This window comes from Mustelus asterias, chromosome 25, assembly GCF_964213995.1.
Source record: "Mustelus asterias chromosome 25, sMusAst1.hap1.1, whole genome shotgun sequence".
Lineage (NCBI taxonomy): Eukaryota > Metazoa > Chordata > Chondrichthyes > Carcharhiniformes > Triakidae > Mustelus > Mustelus asterias.
Window position 1 is genome coordinate 7,823,320 of NC_135825.1, and position 19,999 is coordinate 7,843,318.

The 19,999-nt window shown below is 42.1% G+C and overlaps 1 protein-coding gene and 1 long non-coding RNA gene across 3 annotated transcripts in view; one reads left to right on the top strand and one right to left on the bottom strand.

Moving 5' to 3' along the window:
• The window catches only part of tmcc2 (transmembrane and coiled-coil domain family 2), a 141,685-nt gene that overhangs the window by 60,612 nt on the left and 61,074 nt on the right, over positions 1–19,999 (bottom strand). The gene's annotated exons all lie outside the window — the stretch shown is intronic.
• On the top strand, positions 109–14,436 carry LOC144511774 (uncharacterized). Its single transcript, XR_013500910.1, has 3 exons — positions 109–555; positions 1,743–2,065; positions 14,332–14,436. It is a non-coding gene; the product is annotated as an uncharacterized LOC144511774 (long non-coding RNA).

Genomic DNA, 19,999 nt, shown 5'->3' on the forward strand with positions numbered 1-19,999 from the left:
CAAAAGTGTAAAAGCATCTGCTGACAAGTTTCAATGTGGCAGTTCATTGGATAGTAATCAAGTGTAGAATTCCTATTTTCCTAGTTTAGTGGTGCCGTGATCAAATGTACCTTGAAGGGAAAAGTACATACTGTGCAATACAAGGAGAGTTAATTTAAAAATCTGGTTACAAATATGGGTTTTGAGAAGATAATTTAAGGGAAGGTGGGTAGTAACAAGACAGTGAGGCTCATTGAGAGAATATGGTCAGAAAAATTAAGGCCTCACACAAGTAGCAGTGTGGAGAGAAGCAAAATTCATAGGATTGAATGGACAGAGAAACAAGACTGAAAGACTGCAGTATTATAAATGTAAAACACAATGGTAGAAACTGTAAACAATGATTTAAACTCAATGCCTTGGACACTTGGAGCCAGTAGAAATTAACAAAGATAGAAGTGATGAGCGAGTGGAAGACATGATAAACGTAGTTGAGTTTTGAATGAGCTGCAGTTCATCTGCAGTGAAGCTCATGAAACCCAGCACGGAAGGCACCAGAGAATTTGAGCTTAAGAGGTAAAGGTTAGTGGTTAGCAGTGCTGCCTGACAGCACCAGTGACCTGGGTTCAATCCAGTCTTGGGTGACTGGGGAATTTGCACGTTCTCCCCGTGTGCGCATGGGTATCCTTCGGGTGCTCTGGTTTCCTCCCACAGTCCAAAGAGGAGCAGGTTAGGTGCATTGGTCACGCTCAATTGCCCATTTGTCCAAAGATGTGTAGGTTAGGTTGTTTAGCCATGCAAAATACGTGGGGTTATGGGGATGGGCGGAGGGGATGGCCCGGGTGGGATGCTCTTTCAGGGAGTCAGTGCAGACTCAACAGGCTGGATGGCCTCTTTCTTAACTGTATGGATTCTAAAGCACAGGAAAAGATCACACTTACAGTTGGATGAGCTGAGTGGGGTGATAGGGGAAGGTGAATTGAAAACCCGTTGGTACAGTCAGGGAGTCAAAGAAAATTGTCGCAAAGCAGCTGTGGCTTGTGTCAGTAAAAATATTAACACAAATGGATTCCCTTTGTGAAGGTTTGCTCCAGTACCTCTGAAGGGCAAGAGTGACGAAGATGTCACTGGTGACGAGTATAAACAGAAGCTGTGGGGCAGTCAGCTCAGCTCCATTTTAGTTCTGGTCATCTTCATGCTATACTAAACTATGCAGCTGATAACACTCTAGATAATAGTTACTCAACAGACGCATTAGTGCCAAGACGAGAGAGCGCTAAATAATGCTCGAATATTGCCATCCTTATTTATTCACCTCACTGATCCCAAAGTTATATAAAAATTGCATCAAATTAAATAGAAACTGCAGGACAGGAATAGACCATTTAAATCAATTGGGCCAGTATTTACACTTGACTAGAGCCTCCTCACACTCTAATGGGCGGTACGATGGCAGTGGTTAGCACTGCTGCTTCACAATGCCAGGGACCTGGGTTCGATTCCCGGCTTGGGTTACTGCCCGTGCAGAGTTGGCACGTTCTCCTCATATCTACTTGGGTTTCCTCCAGGTGCTCCAGTTTCCTCCCACAGTCCACAAGACGTGCTGGCTAAGTGCATTGGCCATGCTAAATTCTCCCTCAATGTATCTAAACGGGCACCGGTGTGGAGACTAGGGGATTTTCACAGTAACTTCCGTGTTAATGCAAGCACACTTGTGACACGAAGAGATAAACTGAACTTACTTTTTTCTGTCCTACAACCAGATCCATGCGTACACTGTGCAACCTGGCTGAAAGATTTACTTCTGCAAGAACATTAATTCATCACTTTCATCAACTAACAGACCAGAGACCATCAGCATTTCACTCAACAGTTAGAAAAACCAAAATATTCTCATGTGACTCTCTCATCAGATTTCAAGTTTTGATGGCCAAGATCAGGAACAGTGTTAGCATTTCCCACAGCTCAAGTTGACAGTACAATAATATCAAACACCTGCTTTGCTGGAATCCTAGCAAGGAAACAAATGCCGCCAGTACAGCAGCACAAAGAATTCATACGCCCACCATTTACACTTCACTGGAATGTGAGAGATATCACTGTTTGAAGATCAGATACAGTAGTACTGTGAAGACATTTTTAAACTAATGTGAGAAACAAGGGTGTAAATAAATTATTTATAACATTGCAAACAAATATAGAAATTGAACTAAGAATTGCAAAAATGTTATGTTTTAGAATAGTTAATATAAAACATGTCAACAAGGATTCCTCCCCAGTTTTCATGGATAAATTCACTCTGTACTAGGACAGTGAGCCACAGAACGAAGTCCCTAATCCAATCCCTGGGTAAACTAGCTGATCTCATACTGAATAGTACTGGCTAAGTGTGGGGACGGTGGGGGAAATACTCGGTTCCCATTCCTGATCAGTAAACTAATACATATTTACCACCATGCCAGTCACAGCGGCTCCAAGTGCTTTTTATACACTTTTTATGGAGCAAAAACCTGGTAAAACAGCCACAAGCAGCAGCAAACTAGTTAAGAGGAATTCTGCTTCTTGGCTTACACTTGACTGCTGTACATATATGACAATCAGATGACAGGGTCAGGTGGGGGTAGGGGGGGGACATGTGCGTTAGCAAGTTACAAATGAACCTCTTGACCTCAGAGCCACAATTATCTGGTGGTAAATTCATCCAATGATACTGTTGCTGAGAGAGTTCAAACTTGGGCTACATTCAACCACTTTATTCAGAAGTGAAATATTCAAGTGCCAATGCATGGTGTGAGTAAATCCCCTTATGATTATGCTTTGGAGATTTATGTCACTACAAGCTGCTATCAAAAAGTAGTTAGAAATTGGCTGGTTCAGTAAGGCAGAGTATCAATGCATTAGGGATTGTAAAGCCAGAAAGTGAATCTTAGTGACAGTTACTGACAAGCTAAATGATAAGCTAAAATATGATGCAACTGACAGGTTAAGATCCAAACTAACAATGAAGAGCAGAAAAATTTTAGTTCTAAAGAATGAAAGGCGTGCGCAACCAATTAATGCAAGTGGGCATGACCTTTTAATGTTTTTGTGCAGCTGCACAGTAACCGAAGTGGGCTGACGTATACTTGGCCTGTGTTGGAACTTTCAGATTGCTGTGCAGCTGATAAGGAACATGGGTTACAAGATAACCACAAATGATAGGGTTTCCGCTTTTTGTTTCTTTATCAGAACAGAATTTTCAGACATTCAGTAGTTTTGAATTAAAGTTATTTTCATGTTCTGGTCAAGTACAGCAAAATATGGTGCACTGAGCATTGCGACTTCTTAAAATTTATTTATTTGCAGACTGTGAGCATCACTGGCAGGACCCACATTTATTGTCCATCACTGGGCACCCACAAGGTGATGGCAAGCTTGCTTGAACTGCTGCGTTCAGGTGCTGAAGTTACCGTAACAGTACTGTTTGGGAGGGGTTGTTGGAAGTGTGGAAGTTCTCCCCAGAATGCAGGCAGAGTGGAAACGTGCAAGAGCTGCTCACAGGACTTGAATGAACTATTGTTAAGTTCTTGGTTGCCAGGCTTCAGAACCCAGCACTTCTGTGTGGCGTCAGGAGGTGGCAATATGGCACAAGGACTTTACCACATTGGCCTGCTAGTGTTCGACTAAAACATTGTGGACAACCAGGGAAAGTTTGAAAAAGAGTGGCGCATTTACTGCTGCACTGGTTTGTTGGACAAATCAAAAAAGGCACACAAGCTCCAAATGGAGGAGAAGGAGGACCCAAGGTACTGTTAAAAATGTTCGAGAACATTTGCTTGCCAATGAACAAAGCCATACTCAACAGGAGTGCATTCTACACTATCAAGCAATGACTTGATGAATTGCTACACTCATATATTGCAACTTTAAATATTTTAGCAAGAAAACTGATGAGTTAGTCAGAGATCGCATAGGCTGTGGGGCCCCTAGTGATCTTGTCCGCAAGTAGCTCCTTCAGGAAAAAGATTTAACATTGCAATCAACCATGAGCACATGCATGTTCAACAGTCAGAAAAAAAATCAGCAATGAGTTAGAAGGAAGCAGAAGTTTTTAAAATGGTACAGGGCAGGCTCTGCCCCAACTGTGGTGACCATCACCTTCAGAACAGAAAAGCGTCTTTGGTCAACACTGCAATAAATACAGCAAATGAAATAATTTTGCAAAATGCTGCAGACTTAAATCACAGCAGCTTTCCAATGCCAGCAGCCACATTGCAGCCAGCCATTCCTCAAGGGTTCAGAGTCTGAGCAAGGTAGATGAGCTGGAGCTAAGTCAGAACAACCAAACCACTGAGCCTCCAACAGCACTACACTGTGATAGTGTCAACACAGTTATCGAGAAGGGTGAGATGGTTTGCAGCAACACAAAACTAAAGCAAACAATTGACATCGGAGCAAAGTGCAAATTACCGCCCAGGCAAACGCTGCGGGAACGAGACCTACATTTAGCACCAGACCCCAATACCCAGGTGGACCTCATGGTTGATGATGGATAAACCATCAGCACACAGGACAGCTTCAAGTTTCACAGAGTGCAAGGCCACTGTTAGGTCTTTGGCGCAGCATCACACTGGGGCTCATCCATCTTGGTCCAGAGGTACATGCTCTGCAACACCAGGCCTCAGGAACTTTTTAACTGTGATATGATCGGTAAGCTACTTGCATTGTACCACGAGGCTAGACGACTCAATGTCACGAATAGTCTGTGCTCCAAAAAGAATACCCTTAGCTATGAAGCAGAAAGCTGTCAACAAGCTGCATCAGATCATCACATTGGGTGTCATTACTCCCATAGACAAGGCCACAAAATGGTTTCAGCAATGTTACTGCAATAAACAAATATGGCACGGTCAACATTTGCCTTTGCCCAGTGCACTTAAACAAGGCGCTGCACAGCCCTCACCACCCTTGGAAGATAGTTGCTGACACGCCCAATAGAAAAGTCAACATCTTGGTTGCGAAATGCGGATTCTGGCAAATTCCACTTGAAGTCTGGACTATATTCAGGTCTGCAGAAGGCAAATACTGTTTTCTTCACATGCCCTATGGGATCTCCACTGGCAGCAAGGTTTTCCAACGATGCATGGAGCAAGAACATGACATATGTCTTCGTTTTATCCTCAACTCGTATTCTGGGTAGTATGTACTCAACCACCTGACGGACATAAAGATTAACATAGAGTCACTTCGCCACACAAGGTATCCCTCAGAGAATGATGAATAATGCTCGCCAGCTCCAGAGTTTAGGGATTTCCTACACATGGAAATTTGAGCATATCATGAGCAGCCCCCTACAGCTACAGTCCAACGGGTCTCGCGAAATGGGCAGTACTACATCTACTAGAGAAATGTACCCGATATCACACATTGCCATGCTGCACTCCTCAGCCTACGAAATGTACCAAGACAGGGTTTGCCTTCATGAGCACAGCAACTGTTGTCTCGGTGCTCTAGGAATAATTCCTGCAGCTAAGGCCCTCTTACAGCCCAATATCAAAACCAATGAGAGTGGTGCCCTCATGGAATGATGAGCATTGAAGAAAAAGGTACTGCGATCGTAATGTCTACAAGACTTGGCCCCTTTAGCACTTGGTCAAACTGTCAGAATCTGGACCACATGTGGCCATGACAGGTTGGTCATGGTACACAGCCATGCCCTGCAGCCAGTTAGGTGGTAGCCTCAGATGGTGTCCACTATATGTATGCAACTGGAGTCACCTACTACAGGTTTTGGAACCACAGCCATCCAGCCCACAATACTGGCCCCCTACACCATTAGAAACGGAGGCTCCTCCAGAGGCTTAGACCAAATCCTGCACCTACTGGGTACACAAGAAAAACCCAGAGCATCCACACTGAGAACACCAGCCCAAGAGCACCTACAGCACAGCCAACTGCTCAGCGCTTATGACCAAACCAAATACAAGATTCCAGTCTACAACTGGCCTTCATCTTTAAAACAAAACAGGAGGTTTGGTGGGGTGGGGGAGCTATGATGGTCTATACAGCAGCTTGATCCATGTTCTCCCTATGTAAATAGTTATGTGCTGTCAGCCTGCTCAATTACCATTTTAAATTACTCTTTGTGCACACAGTTATATTGCAGTACCAATAGTTGTCCCAACTTAAAACGAAAAAGATGTAGACTAAGTAATCACGTGATGGTACAACTACTTAAAGGTCACGCCACAATTGTGGGACCTCTCCCTGGAGCACGGGCAGAGTGGAAGCATGTAAGAGTTGCTCGAATTAATTAATACAGTCTTGTTGATAAGTCCTGGGTCACCGGTCATTGGAACCCAGCACTTCGAGAGGAAGTTTTTAGATTTTTGATCCAGTGGTAATGAAAGAACGGTAACGTATAACCAAGTTAGGATGATGAGAGACTGGAGAAGGACCTTGAGAAGATGGTGGATGTAACATAATACCTTGGTGACTTGCTGCACTAGAACTCCTGCACAGTACACACTACATATCATGTCATTGGAGAATGAAATGAATGGCTTAAACAGTTAGGGATACCAATCAAAAACCTCTCTGTCCTGGATGATGGCAAGCTTATTGAGTGCTGTTGTAGCTGCATCCTTCCAGGTAAAGGGAGAATATTTTTTCACAATCCTGGCTTCTGGCTCTCAAGTGGAGGCAAGGTTTTGGGGAATCGGGTGGTGAGCCTTTCACTTTAGTACATTCGCACTCCGAATGCCACCAGCCCCTGGCAGTAATCCAAGCTTGGCCTCGAGTGCCTAGTAGCATCTTTCTGACCTTTATTGATATCCTGCAATGCAGGCAATAGCAATCTCAAAACCACCTCAAGGCAGGAACCATTGATAACTAACTCTGCTCCAGTTCAGTTTCTGGTCATGATCGACACACAGGATGTTGCTGGTGGGGAATTCAGTAATGTTAACTTAATAGGTTTTAATTAACTTAATTAATTGAATCTCTGACAACGATTTTGGTCATCTGACCTAAAATCATCATGCAGCCTGATATACTTTCTTTGCTAATGTTCTTGTGAGGCTCCTAGTAAGCTTGCGTGATATTTTTAAAGCACCAACAAGACAAATTGCTGTAACTGAATGTTAAGAGTATTGATTAGGCTCGCTCTTGATGGAGATCTTCATTCCCAGGCGCAATCTTACTCGCCATGCATTAGTCCAAGGCACAGATGCTGTCCAGATTTTGCTGCGTGCTGCCAAAAACTGCTTTATTGTCAAACATCCCTCCTTCTGATCTTATGATGGAGGAAATCATCAATGAAGCAAAAAGATGGCCACGGCCTAGGAAGCTGTCTCAAGGACCTCTGGTAGCCATGTCCTGGGACTGAATCATTGACCTCCAATAACCACACTCATTTGGATTAGACACTGGCTCAATGGAAGAAGCCAGAGAGTGGTTGTGGAGGATTGCTTCTCTGAGTGGAGGCCTGTGACTAGTGGTGTGCCGCAGGGATCGGTGTTGGGTCCATTGTTGTTTGTCATCTGTATCAATGATCTGGATGATAATGTGGTAAATTGGATCAGCAAGTTTGCTGATGATACAAAGATTGGAGGTGTAATGGACAGTGAGGAAGGTTTTCAAAGCTTGCAGAGGGATTTGGACCAACTAGAAAAATGGGCTGAAAAATGGCAAATGGAATTTAACGCAGACAAGTGTGAGATATTGCACTTTGGAAGGACAAACCAAAGTAGAACGTACAGGGTAAATGGTAGGACTCTGAAGAGTGCAGTTGAACTGAGGGATCTGGGAAAACAGGTACAGAATTCCCTAAAAGTGACGTCACAGGTGGATAGGGTCGTAAAGAGTGCCTTTGGTACATTGGCCTTTATAAATCGGAGTATCGAGTATAAAAGTTGGAGTGTTATGGTAAGGTTATATAAGGCATTGGTGAGGCCGAATTTGGAGTATTGTGTACAGTTTTGGTCACCTAGTTACAGGAAGGATGTAAATAAGGTTGAAAGAGTGCAGAGAAGGTTCACAAGGATGTTGCCGGGACTTGAGAAGCTGAGTTACAGACAGAGATTGAATAGGTTGGGACTTTATTCCCTGGAGCGTAGAAGATTGAGGGGAGATTTGATAGAGGTGTATAAGATTTTGATGGGTATAGATAGAGTGAATGCAAGCAGGCTTTTTCCGCTGAGGCTAGGGGAGAAAAAAACCAGAGGGTATGGGTTGAGGGTGAAAGGAGAAAAGTTTAAAGGGAATATTAGGGGAGGCTTCTTCACGCAGAGAGTGGTGGGAGTGTGGAATGAGCTGCCGGATAAAGTGGTAAATGCGGGGTCACTTTTAACATTTAAGAAAAACTTGGACGGGTTCATGGATGAGAGGGGTGTGGAGGGATATGGTCCAAGTGCAGGTCAGTGGGACTAGGCAAAGAATGGTTCGGCACAGACAAGAAAGGCCAAAAGGCCTGTTTCTGAGCTGTAATTTTCTATGGTTCTATTTTCCTTCATGTCTGCTGGAGCATATTGCCCCCAAAGTCACAATTTTACTTCACTATTTCATCACTTCACAAGATCTTTACTGTTGTAAAAGACTATCTGAACCATCCTAACTCAGCCATTGAAAAAGACCATTCAGTACCAACACAGCCGCATCCAATTTCTTATAACCGAGCTAATGGCAGCTTATTTTGGGTTTTAGAAACATTCTTGTTGGAAAGGAGCAACCTGATCTTGGTTCTAAAATGCCCTTTCCTCATTAGAACCAATATCTCCTTTACTTTAATGTTAGTTTCTGACTTTCTTTTTTCCATGCTATTAAACATCCTATGATCAGATGATCAAATATCCCATGATGATCTCTGCAAAGTCCTCTTTCAAGATTGCAGGAGTTTTTCCAATTTTCCCTCATAAGAGATTTGAGTTTGGAATAATCAACCCCATTGTTATTCTCTGCATTATCTCCCTTTGACTCACTTGAACAAACTGTCACTACATCTTTTAAGAACTGTGGAGATTGCGTGGGGGCAGGATTTATTTTTGTACAATCCACAAATTTAAGAAGTTTACTTCCAGCTCTTGAATCCACGTTAGTGGTGTAAATTAATTATTGACAAGTCCCCAAATATGACACTAATTGAGCCACCTGCCATCATTTCAGCAGAAAACACCTTAACAATATGAACAAACATGTTTCATGTATTCATTTACTGAAATTTACCGCACTATTCAATATCCGAGAAAGTAAAGCTCTCAACAATCAAGGTACACTCACTGCATTTCGGCCGACCATTTTACCAAACATAACTGGTAAACTCAGATTCAACTAACACTTCCGAAGTAGTATTCACAACACTCGGGACTAAAGAAATTGGTGCCTCTGGAGATGATTCGGAGAAATCATTGAGATGGCAACAATTGGTCAGGATGGCATTGCCAAACTCATTCACCTTCAGTTTGAACCAAGAAAGAAATTGCTAAAAGCTGTTTTTGCTAAAACTATGGCTGGTAGCCATTTCTTACTCGTGTCATAATTACACGCTAACACCATCTCCTTATTGAAATGCATGTTGTTTTGCCCTCGCTTCTCGTCCAACTTGTGATTATCATTGATGCCCCATCTCTGAAGTTTCTGAAGGTAATAACAAATCAAATGTAGTTCTCAACTTTCTGTAAGAGTAAAATGCAGGTGAACTTTGGGTAGTCGCATGAGTAGCGTTTCTATAACATGTCAAAAAGCTATTCATACGACATGATATCAAACCATACTCATTTGAAGCTTTTAAAGAATGTTGCAAGGATTGTACAAATCTTTCAGTGAATCCATTGGTTGATGAATGATAAGGTGCGGATTTTATATGCTGAATACCATTTACTTTGAGATAACCCTCAAACACTTGTCAAGTAAACTGGGAACCATGAAATCGTGCTCAACTGTTCCTGTTTACCAAATCTCGCAAAACTTTTGTCAATTTTTACAATAGTTTGTTCAGATGTAGCAGATCTCAGGATAACTTCTGGCCACTTTGAGTGTGCATCAATTATGACCAAGAATACGCAATCCTCAAACTGTCCAGCAAAATCTACATGTAATCATCGTCATGTCATTTTAGGCCACTGCCAATTATGTAAAGGAGACGACGGTGGTGTATTTCTTAGTCATGCACAAGATCGACAGTGTTCCACTTTTTCTTCAATCTCAGCATGCAAACCTGGCCACCAAAAATAACTACATGCTAATTTCCTCAACCAGACGATACCAGGGTGTCCTTTGTATAGTTGTTCAAAAAATCTTCCATGCAGGCGAGGAGGAACATTCACAATCTCCACAGCAGACACCCACCTCGGACAGTTAACTTGAACTTTTGTGACGCATATGATTTGAAATTAGGATTTGGATGATGCGTTCCAGCTATCGCTCCTTTTGGAAACCCTACAGTGCAGGAGGCTGCCATTCGGCCCATCGAGTCTGCACCAACGACAATCCCACCTCAGGCCCTATTCCACAACCCCACACATTTACCCTGCTAATCCCTCTAACCTACACATCCTGCAATACTATGGGCAATTCAGCATGGCCAATCAACTTAACCCACACATCTTTGGACTGTGGGAGGAAACCGGAGCACCCGGAGGAAACCCACGCAGACACGGGGATAATGTGCAGACACCACACAGGCAGTCACCCATGCCGGGAATCGAACCCAGGTCCCTGGAGCTGTGAGGCAGCAGTGCTAACCACTGTGCCATCGTGCTGCCCACCATATCTATCACCTTCCCAACACTGGATCATTTCTGGTATGTCTTTGAACTCGAGAAGTTGTCACAAACAAATGATGTACGAATGCAACTAACAACACAGATTAGTGGAGTTGCTGACAGTGCCAGGGATTGTCAGAGGAGACAACAGGATATATAGACAGATTGGAGACTTGGGCACAGAAATGCAGATGGAGTTTAATCCAGACAAATGCGAGGTGTTGCATTTTGAGGATCAAATTTAGGTGTGAATTATACTGTAAATGTCAGAACCCTTAGGAACATTAACATAGAGAGATCTGGGCATCTAAGTCCACAGTTCACCAACGGTGGCAACACAGGTGGCCAAGGTGATTAAGAAAGCATACAGCATGCCTGCCTTCATCAGCCACAGCACTGAGTACAAGAGTTGGGAAGTCATGTTGTAGCTATATAAAACCTTGGTTAGGCCGCATTTGGAGTATTGCGTGCAGTTCTGGTCACCACACTAGTGGAAGGACGTGGAAGCATTGGGGAGAGTGCAAAGAAGATTCACCAGGATGTTGTCTGGTCTCGAGGGTGTTGACTATGGGGCGAGGTTGAATAAACTAGGATTGTTTTCACTGGAAAGACAGAGGCTGAGGGAGACCTGATAGGGTTTAAAAAATTATGATGGGCATAGACAGGGTGTATAGTCAGAGGTTTTTTCCTCAGACTGGAAGTGTCAATTACAAGGAAGCGCAGGCTCAACGTGAGAGGGGGAAGTTTAAGGGAGATGTGCGGGAGAAGTTTTTCACACAGAAAAGGGTGTGATGGAAGCAGGCACAGTACCAACATTTAAGAGGCATCTGGATGGGTACATGAATGGGGAGGGAATAGAGAGATACAGACTGAGTAAGAGCAGAAGTTTTTTTTAAAAGTTTAGTTAGGGCATCATGATCAGTGCAGGCTTGGAGGACCAAAGGGCCTGTTCCTGTGCTGGACTGTTCTTTCTTCTTTGTAACAAAGATTAGCAGAACTAGTTGGCAGCATCTGTTCAACAGGTAAAGGTAAACGTGATAAAGCATCTGACAAAGGCAAAGCTAATGCTCTGACAAAGTGTCAGCCAGACTCGAAACGTTGGCTCTATTCTTTCTCCACAGATGCTGTCAGATCTGCTGAGATTTTCCAGCATTTTCTGTTTTTGTGTCAATGTTGTGCTCGCCTTTTTATGGTTGCCACAAACTGAACAATGCTTTCAACCTTCCACTTGATTCTTACGGTTGAACCTAAGCTATTCCGCCATGATCAGTGGCTTTGACGAGTAATGGTCTTCAAGAATCTTTGTCAAGTCATAATAAGTTTTGGTTCCTTGCTTTGTTGGGAGGAACCAAGCACCAACTTCCCCCTCTCACCTTGAGCCTGTGCTCCCTTGTAATTGACACTTCCAGCCTGAGGAAAAAGCCTCTGACTATCCACCCTTTCTATGCCTCATAATTTGTAAACCTCTATCAGGTCTCCCTCAGTCTCTGTCTTTCCAGTGAAAATAATCCTAGTTTATTCAACCTCGCCCCATAGTCAACACCCTCGAGACCAGACAACATCCTGGTGAATCTTCTTTGCACTCTCCCCAATGCTTCCACGTCCTTCCATTAGTGTGGTGACCAGAACTGCACGCAACACTCCAATATGAAGGTTTTACTTCTTATTGTACCAAAAAAGCTGGCATGAACAACGTGTGCGCAATTTTATTTGCTTGCACAAAGTACTGATACTGCTCTACATGGGAACTCTACGATGTATTTTTTTCATTGAAAGACCCATGAATCCTAACTGAGTCACCATTTTTCTTGCAGACAGTAGTGTCTCAAAACTGCTCACTATATATACTTCATTTTACTGTCTTCCCAGTACTCCCCTTTACCCTGGAGACACGATGTTTTTTTTTCCCAAAACAACCCAGCTGTACAGAAAAGCACCCCTTATCATCACAAATAAGCCAGATACTTTCTGGAATCTCATCCTTCTCTGATCGGCAAAAAACCCTCTTTCAAACTCAGTGCGCTTTTTTCTTACTTGGTCTTCATGACACTGGCACTTCAACCTTTAATCCTCTTGTTGCTTCCCCCAGCCTTCCAACATTTGAAATGTGAGGACCCACAATTCATTTTCTATCTCAGGATCTTTTCTCAATATTCTTGATGAAACAAAATCCCGACGCCACACTAATTTTCTTTTTGTGGAATGTCCTCATTATGTTCAGGGTTGTGAATTTTAACACAAAGAAAAGAATGCACACATAGATTCAAACCAACAACTGGTCTATTCTCGGAGGTCTTGCCTATACAGAGCACAAATAGCAGCCTCTGCAACACCTTAATGGCATTACCATCAAATCATATCAGCTCGTAAAGCAACCCACAATGCTTTTAAAAATCTAACAAGGCTGTTATTCTGACATTGGACATATGCTCTCTAAGCAGTAACACAGTTCTACTGCAGTTTTTGTCTTTATGATAAACCCAGCCATGCTAAAACACGCACTACCTCCACCCGGGCATTATTGAGGAACGTGGAATGGGTGTTGGCACTGATCCTTTGGACAGTACAGATGTGGAAGTACTTGGGCATAGTTCCTCTGCACTGCACCAGTTTTCTTTTTTGGGGGGGCGGGGGGGAGTGAATCATTAAAAACAAGACTTAATACTTCTTTCTGGAAGTGTGTTGTGTTCAGCTTGGAGTAACAAGCTCAAATAGAATACACATATCAGTGGAGCCAAGATACCCCCAATCCATAACTATTGGAATCCAATAACATTTGAGTTCCTGTCTCTCTGATATCTGTATGTATTTGAGAGAAAAACATGATGGTCTATAGACAGCTAAGCAGGACGGAAGCTTTCTCACCTCACTGTTGATTAAGAGTGCCAAGATAAGGTGGCATGCAATCAATTCAGACTGACTGACCCAGTCATTCATTGGTTAAAGGATACAAGACCATTCACATTTTCTCCATTAAAAAAGATGGAATTTTTCAACAACTGGATTGCATTATGGCTTCACCAGGGCTGGACATCCTCCTTTACTTCAATCAACTGTCATTCTTCGTATGAAATTTAACTGCAGAGGGCTTCTCAGTGTAGCCCAAATCAGTTTTCTCAAGGTTTAACACTTTTGCGCCAGGGCATAGTGCAATATACCCTGAAGGATCATTGGCTATTTTTCCCTCCCCAAGCCCAGGTGTAATGAGACAAATGATAGCCTCTGATTGCTGCAGCATTGATATCATTAAGTGGCAGTACACTCACTTTCGGAACTTGAGCAAATAAATTAAGATTACCAGCTCAGTACAACGATAATGGAGTGGTAGATTGTCAGAAGTGTTATCTTGGATGAGATTAAATCGAGGTCACATTTCCCTGTTAAAACGTGTGTGAAAAATCCCACGTCACTATTTGGGTAAAAACACATTTTTATTGCCTTGGCCAATTAAAACTACGATGGATTTATGGTTCCTTATTTAATCTTTGTTCATGGATTCAGTGGGCAAATTGATTTTGTTTGACTATATTAGAACACACACCATTCACTGACTGTGAAAGGCTTTGCAAGGATGAGAAAGATACTTTATAAATGAAATTTCTTTTTTATCCAGTTGGTGCAGGCAAGGATGGAACCTGAAACTTTGATGGTTCGTATGGCCCAGCACTGTACCATGCAGTACGAATATTATCTGATTATGGAAGCTACAAAACTACAAAAAGTAACTACAAAAGCTTGCTAATGTAGCCCAATCCATTACGCAAACCAGTCTCCCATCCACTGACTCTGTCTACACTTCCCGCTGCCTCGGAAAAGCAGCCAGCATAATTAAGTACCTCACGCACCCCTGACATTCTCTCTTCCTTCAGGAAAAAGATACAAAAGTCTGAGGTCACGTACCAATCGATTCAAGAACAGCTTCTTCCCTGCTGCTGTCAGACTTTTGAATGGACCTACCTCGCATTAAGTTGATCTTTCTCTACACCCTAGCTATGACTGTAACACTACATTCTGCACTCTCTCCTTGTCTTCTCCATGAACAGTATGCTTTGTCTGTATAGCGTGCAAGAAACAATACTTTTCACTGTATACTAATAGATGTGACAATAATAAACCAAATCAAAAGCTATAAAACGTGAGTGATTGAAACAAAGTTTTCAAAAGACACACATGTTAATAAAGTATAAATTGTGATCTTATTCGAACCACAGAAACTTCACACTTAAATATTTTTGAATTTTTCTTCAAGATAAAATGCAATGTTTACCACAAGAGGTCAGTCGTGATCTATGCTAGACAACTCTCCCTCTGGTGGTCAAATGTAGGCTTTGCCGTACAAGTTGAAGTAACAGGTTCAGACATTTAGCAAATCGGTTTTATCAAATGTATAAACATTTTGCTGCTGATTTAGGGTCTGTGTTGACCATTCTGCATCTTTTCTTCTTTTTGAAGACCCATATTCTACACTATGAAACGCAAATGCTTCAACCAAGCCATGAAACGCTACACTCTTGCTCAACAGGTTGGCAATGCTAAACACTTTATTCCAGAAGACAAGTTTAACTTAGGTCACTTCGGATCACAAGCATGTCCAAGCATCCACATTACTGATTTCCTCAATTATTTCACAAACAAAAGAAAGTCAGAGGGGCAGGGATACCTCTTTGTACACTACACAACTGACAGATCCCTTGGCCTTTTCAAATGTACTGTGGATTTTGACGAGCGCCACACAACATTCTCTTTCTTTGTCTCGTAGGAGAGGAAATAAGAAGTGTTAAACATGAAGAATGAATAGAAGGTGCTAGTGTTATCTGCTGCAACTAACACAAGCAGGCATTCTCATTATACTTTTACGTGCTTTCAGTGACAAGAATTATGATATTGTGACAGTGGGCAGCAGCCCGAATCTGGGGAGGGACCACAACATATACAAGGTCAAATCTGCTAACTCCTGATGACCGCAGGTGTACAAGAGGTCAGGTTGCTCCACTGTATAAGTCTGTCAATTTGTGCTCATACTTCTTTTCACTGACAGGCCTCATGTACTTTCATCCAAGTGACTATTCACCATCAGTAAGCTAAGGCAGGGAGTACCACAAGGCTATTTAATCATGGGAGCCACATTGCATCCAAGGCTGATGTAGAATTCATTCATCGGCATGTGCTCATCTATGCACGCCCAGACATTTTCCAGCAGATGCCACTGGCAAAAAAATCAAGAGCTACATATGTAAGATCTTCAATGCTAAACCAGTGAATCTCATGGTCTTGCTCACTATTTACTTGGAAGAAACAACAGGCGATTTAAGCATACTTGTTTTACAAGGCTAAGTTGAACAGGCTGGGCTTGTTTCCACTGGAGTTTAGAAGAGTGAGGGGGTGGCTTGATTGAAGAACAAAGATCCGAAGTGGTCTTGCTCAGGTGCATGTGGAAAGGATGTTTCTTCTTGTGGGAAGTCCAGAACCCAGAGGCATTGTTTTAAAATAAGGGGTCACTCTTTTAGGACAGAGATGAGGAAAAATGTATTCTCGGAGGGGGTTGTGCATCTCTCTGCCTCAGCAGGCAGTGGAAGATGGGTCATTGAATATTTTTAATTTGGAAGTCGATTCGATTCCCTTGCTTACAAAGAACCTAAGGTTATTGGGGGTAGATGGGAATGTGGCTCTGGAAACAAGCAGATCAGTCATGATCTTATTGAATGGTGGAGCAGGTTCAACGGGCCAAATGGCCTACTTCCACTCCTATTTCATATGTCCATATGTTATTGCAGCAAATCAAAATAGCAGGGAGACTTGGGTGAGTCATAACATGGCAGCAACTAGTCGTGGGCTAAATAGCAGATGTCATTTTTCGTCGAATAGATTCAAATATTGCTCTAACTCAACCATACAAGTATTATGTCTTTGCATAGATTTTTGCTACCATACGATTCCTTAAGCACCAGCATGCTCAAACGATCATCATTGTAGTGTCAGCAAGCTGTTCATCAGCACAACCTCTCACAATCAAGCACAACCTCGACCCCACCCAAAATCCTCAACCTCCAGTCATCTATGGGTAAACAGTCTGGATCTAAAGCCTGGGCAATTTTACCTTTATTGCCCAAGTACAAATATAGTGCCCTTCGCATTACACCTGCTAAGGTCTGTTAACTCAGAATGAACCAGGAGTTAGACTTCAACATTGATTAAAATAACTACTCAAAATTTCCCAATCTAATCCTTTATCATCATTTTCAACTTAACAGAAACTTAAAAAGAGTCCATTTCTGCCTCGCAAAGTAGAATTGAGATCGTTATGGACATTCCAGATGTGTACTAAATCCAATAAATTCATATGGTTAATGCACTTCATACAAGCCAACAAATACATCAGCCTTTTGGCAGGATTCTATCAAAAATGGCCTACATTTCAATACCCGTTTCCTCCATATTTAGATTTCCAATCATAGCACTTGAATACTAATGATACAAGTTTCTAACTCAGCCTTATGTTCACGCAATATGCAAGGACCATTTGCGAGAATATTTTTTAAAAATAAGACAATCAGACATGACAAAATACAAATTCAGATGCATTGTTACACTTCGCACAGATAAGCGGCTGAACTTGCCTTCAATTCCATTTTGAATTTTGAACCCCAGTCACACAACGTTTCACCAACATTTCTAAAAAGCATATCTGCACACAGACCACCTCAGCCTACTCCATGTAGTGTCGGACGGCTTGCAAACAATCTCTTCTGCATTCAGTAACAGGAATCCATTCTGTGCTACCCTGTAATTCCCAGAACAGAGTGCTTATTGTTAAACCTACATATCTGAAAACACAGAAGCTTAATAGGCTCAGCAGGCTAAAGCAAAGGATGGACAAATGCCCTGTAATAACCTTTTCAACAACAGATGCAACATGAAGGGAGAAGGGAACACATTTTCATTTGAAGCAGAGTAATGCCTCATTCAGTGTCAAACTTAGCTGTAAAGCTTTTTTAGGCAGAAGTGGAGAGTGAACCTGTATTTCTAATACCCATTTATCCATATTCCAAAAATGTTCCTAAGACATTAACACGTACCAATTGAGTGGTTCAACAAGTTTATGAACATCACTACCCTGCGCTTATATATAATTCTGTGCCTTACGTGCCAATGGAAGCCAACATACACATTACCCAGAACTTGTGTTTGTCAACTGAATGGAAAATTTATACTTGGCGGCACTGCCCAGTACATGAATTTGTGCTGCCCTCTTTTTAGGTCAAACCAAATAGAGTCAGATCAATTCTCAATAGATCGCATATCACCAAGTCAAACTTGAGGCAAGATGTCTTGAGAAGAAATAGGGGATGAACAGGCATGAAGATGTTCATGTTGACTGATAACAATCAGAACAGTTTTCCTTGCGCAAGCAGCATGTATTTATAGCTTCATCAATGATCACACCAAACAGCAACTCGATAGAATCAGAGCCAATTCTGGCACAGAAGGAGACCATCCACTCCAAAGAAAATACTAACTCTCGTTAGAAGTGAAGGCTCTCGTTTCAGGAAATCACCGACTTGTCCAATCTTTCTTACACCCCTCATCCCGAGTAACAACTCTGTACAAATCAGTGCCGTCAGTGATTTGGGTGCAGGATAGAGACCACCTTTTCCAGCCTCTCTTTTTTGTGGCTGTAATGATTACCTTCAGGACATATTACCCTTGGAGGAGATTGACTGCTCCAAAAGTTATTTGCTTCTGTTCAGAAAAGCAGTTTGGAGAATTTTAATGCTCCTTTGATTTTAATAAACTACACATCAGCAGAGATTCAGCAATCTATGCAACAATCTTGTTTCTGGATCAGAACGTTGCAATTTGAGGCCTGTGAGGAAAATGAGTGTTCTTATTTTTTGCCATATCATTAGCTTATTGTTATATACTGGGAAACAACTGATGAGAGTGAGTATGGGTGTGGTTGGTTTGATTAAACTGTAGACAGTTAGACTGCAACAATCAAAATAGCAATATCAGAGGTGCGAAGGCAAGTGGTTGAAATGGTAACGAAGAGGGGTCCAGGGAAGCAGCGTGACCAAGAATTTACAAGATGTAGATGAGAAGTGACTTTAAAGTTGACTGATTTCAAAAGAAACACATGCAATTGGAAGATCATGAACGTGTGGGGTTAAATAGTATGTTCGCTTCATAAATGTAATAACAAAAATATTGATCAATTCTCCAAGGAGGAACTTCTGAAGGATTGTAAAAACAAAGGAAATAAACATTTAAAGTGAGACAAAGATTTTGTGGGGTGGCTGTGAGATCCTGACCAAGACAGTATGTGCTGAAATCAGACCTGCGATCCCCAATTTGTGCCACCCTTGGAGAGGAAAGGCTGTGTAAAGAGCAGCAGGACATTGTGTGGTAATGTTGCTGGAATTCCTCTCAGTCAGAAATCCATAATGACTGCTGTCATTAAAACGGAGTTTCAGCTGTTTATGTAATCCATTATCTTTCAGGAGATGGCTGTAAAGTATGTTAACTGCGTAAAGGCGCGCTTGTGTTTTCTTTAGCTTAATAAGTGTTTCCATTTACTGTTTAAAATCATCACAAGTAGCCTGGGATTTACTTACCTCGACTTCGGATTGCTCCTCGTAATGTACATATTGCCAACTGTTGTGACAGCTTGTTTCAGGTTTCCAGGCACTTACCATTTTTATACCATAACAGACTTATAAGAGGAGTTTAAGCTCACAAACTAAAATGGCAATCCAATCACTTTCAAAGTTGTTGTCACCTGGATTCGTCATTTAGTTAGTCTGTCTGCCTGTTAACGTCGATATCTAAGATCCCATAATGCTATTCAAAGAGGAGCACGGTTCTCTCCTGGTTCCAGGTCAATATCCCTCCCCAAATGGCTAACACCTGTTCCAAGTCAGGTTGGATACTTCCAAGTGTTCTATGAAGCTCGCCTGGCCTTTTACATTGAATTTGGCTAGGATGAGCACGAGAGGTTTCACTCCAGGCGTGATTCAACTGACCCATGAGGAGCTTTTATCAAAAACAAAGTTCAATTAAGAATACTGTTGACGTGTATAGTAAGACCAGTAGCATGAACTTTCAACAATTACAAACAAGAAACACAACCACGATAATGTGTAACTCTTAAGGAATATCTCTAACGTGCTCCAATCAAAGCCAACATCCAATACACAAAACCCTCCAAATAAAGTACAATACAACATAGGTTAATGCCCACTTGTTACAGGTATCCCGCCTCCTGGGTTGAATGCTGAAAATCC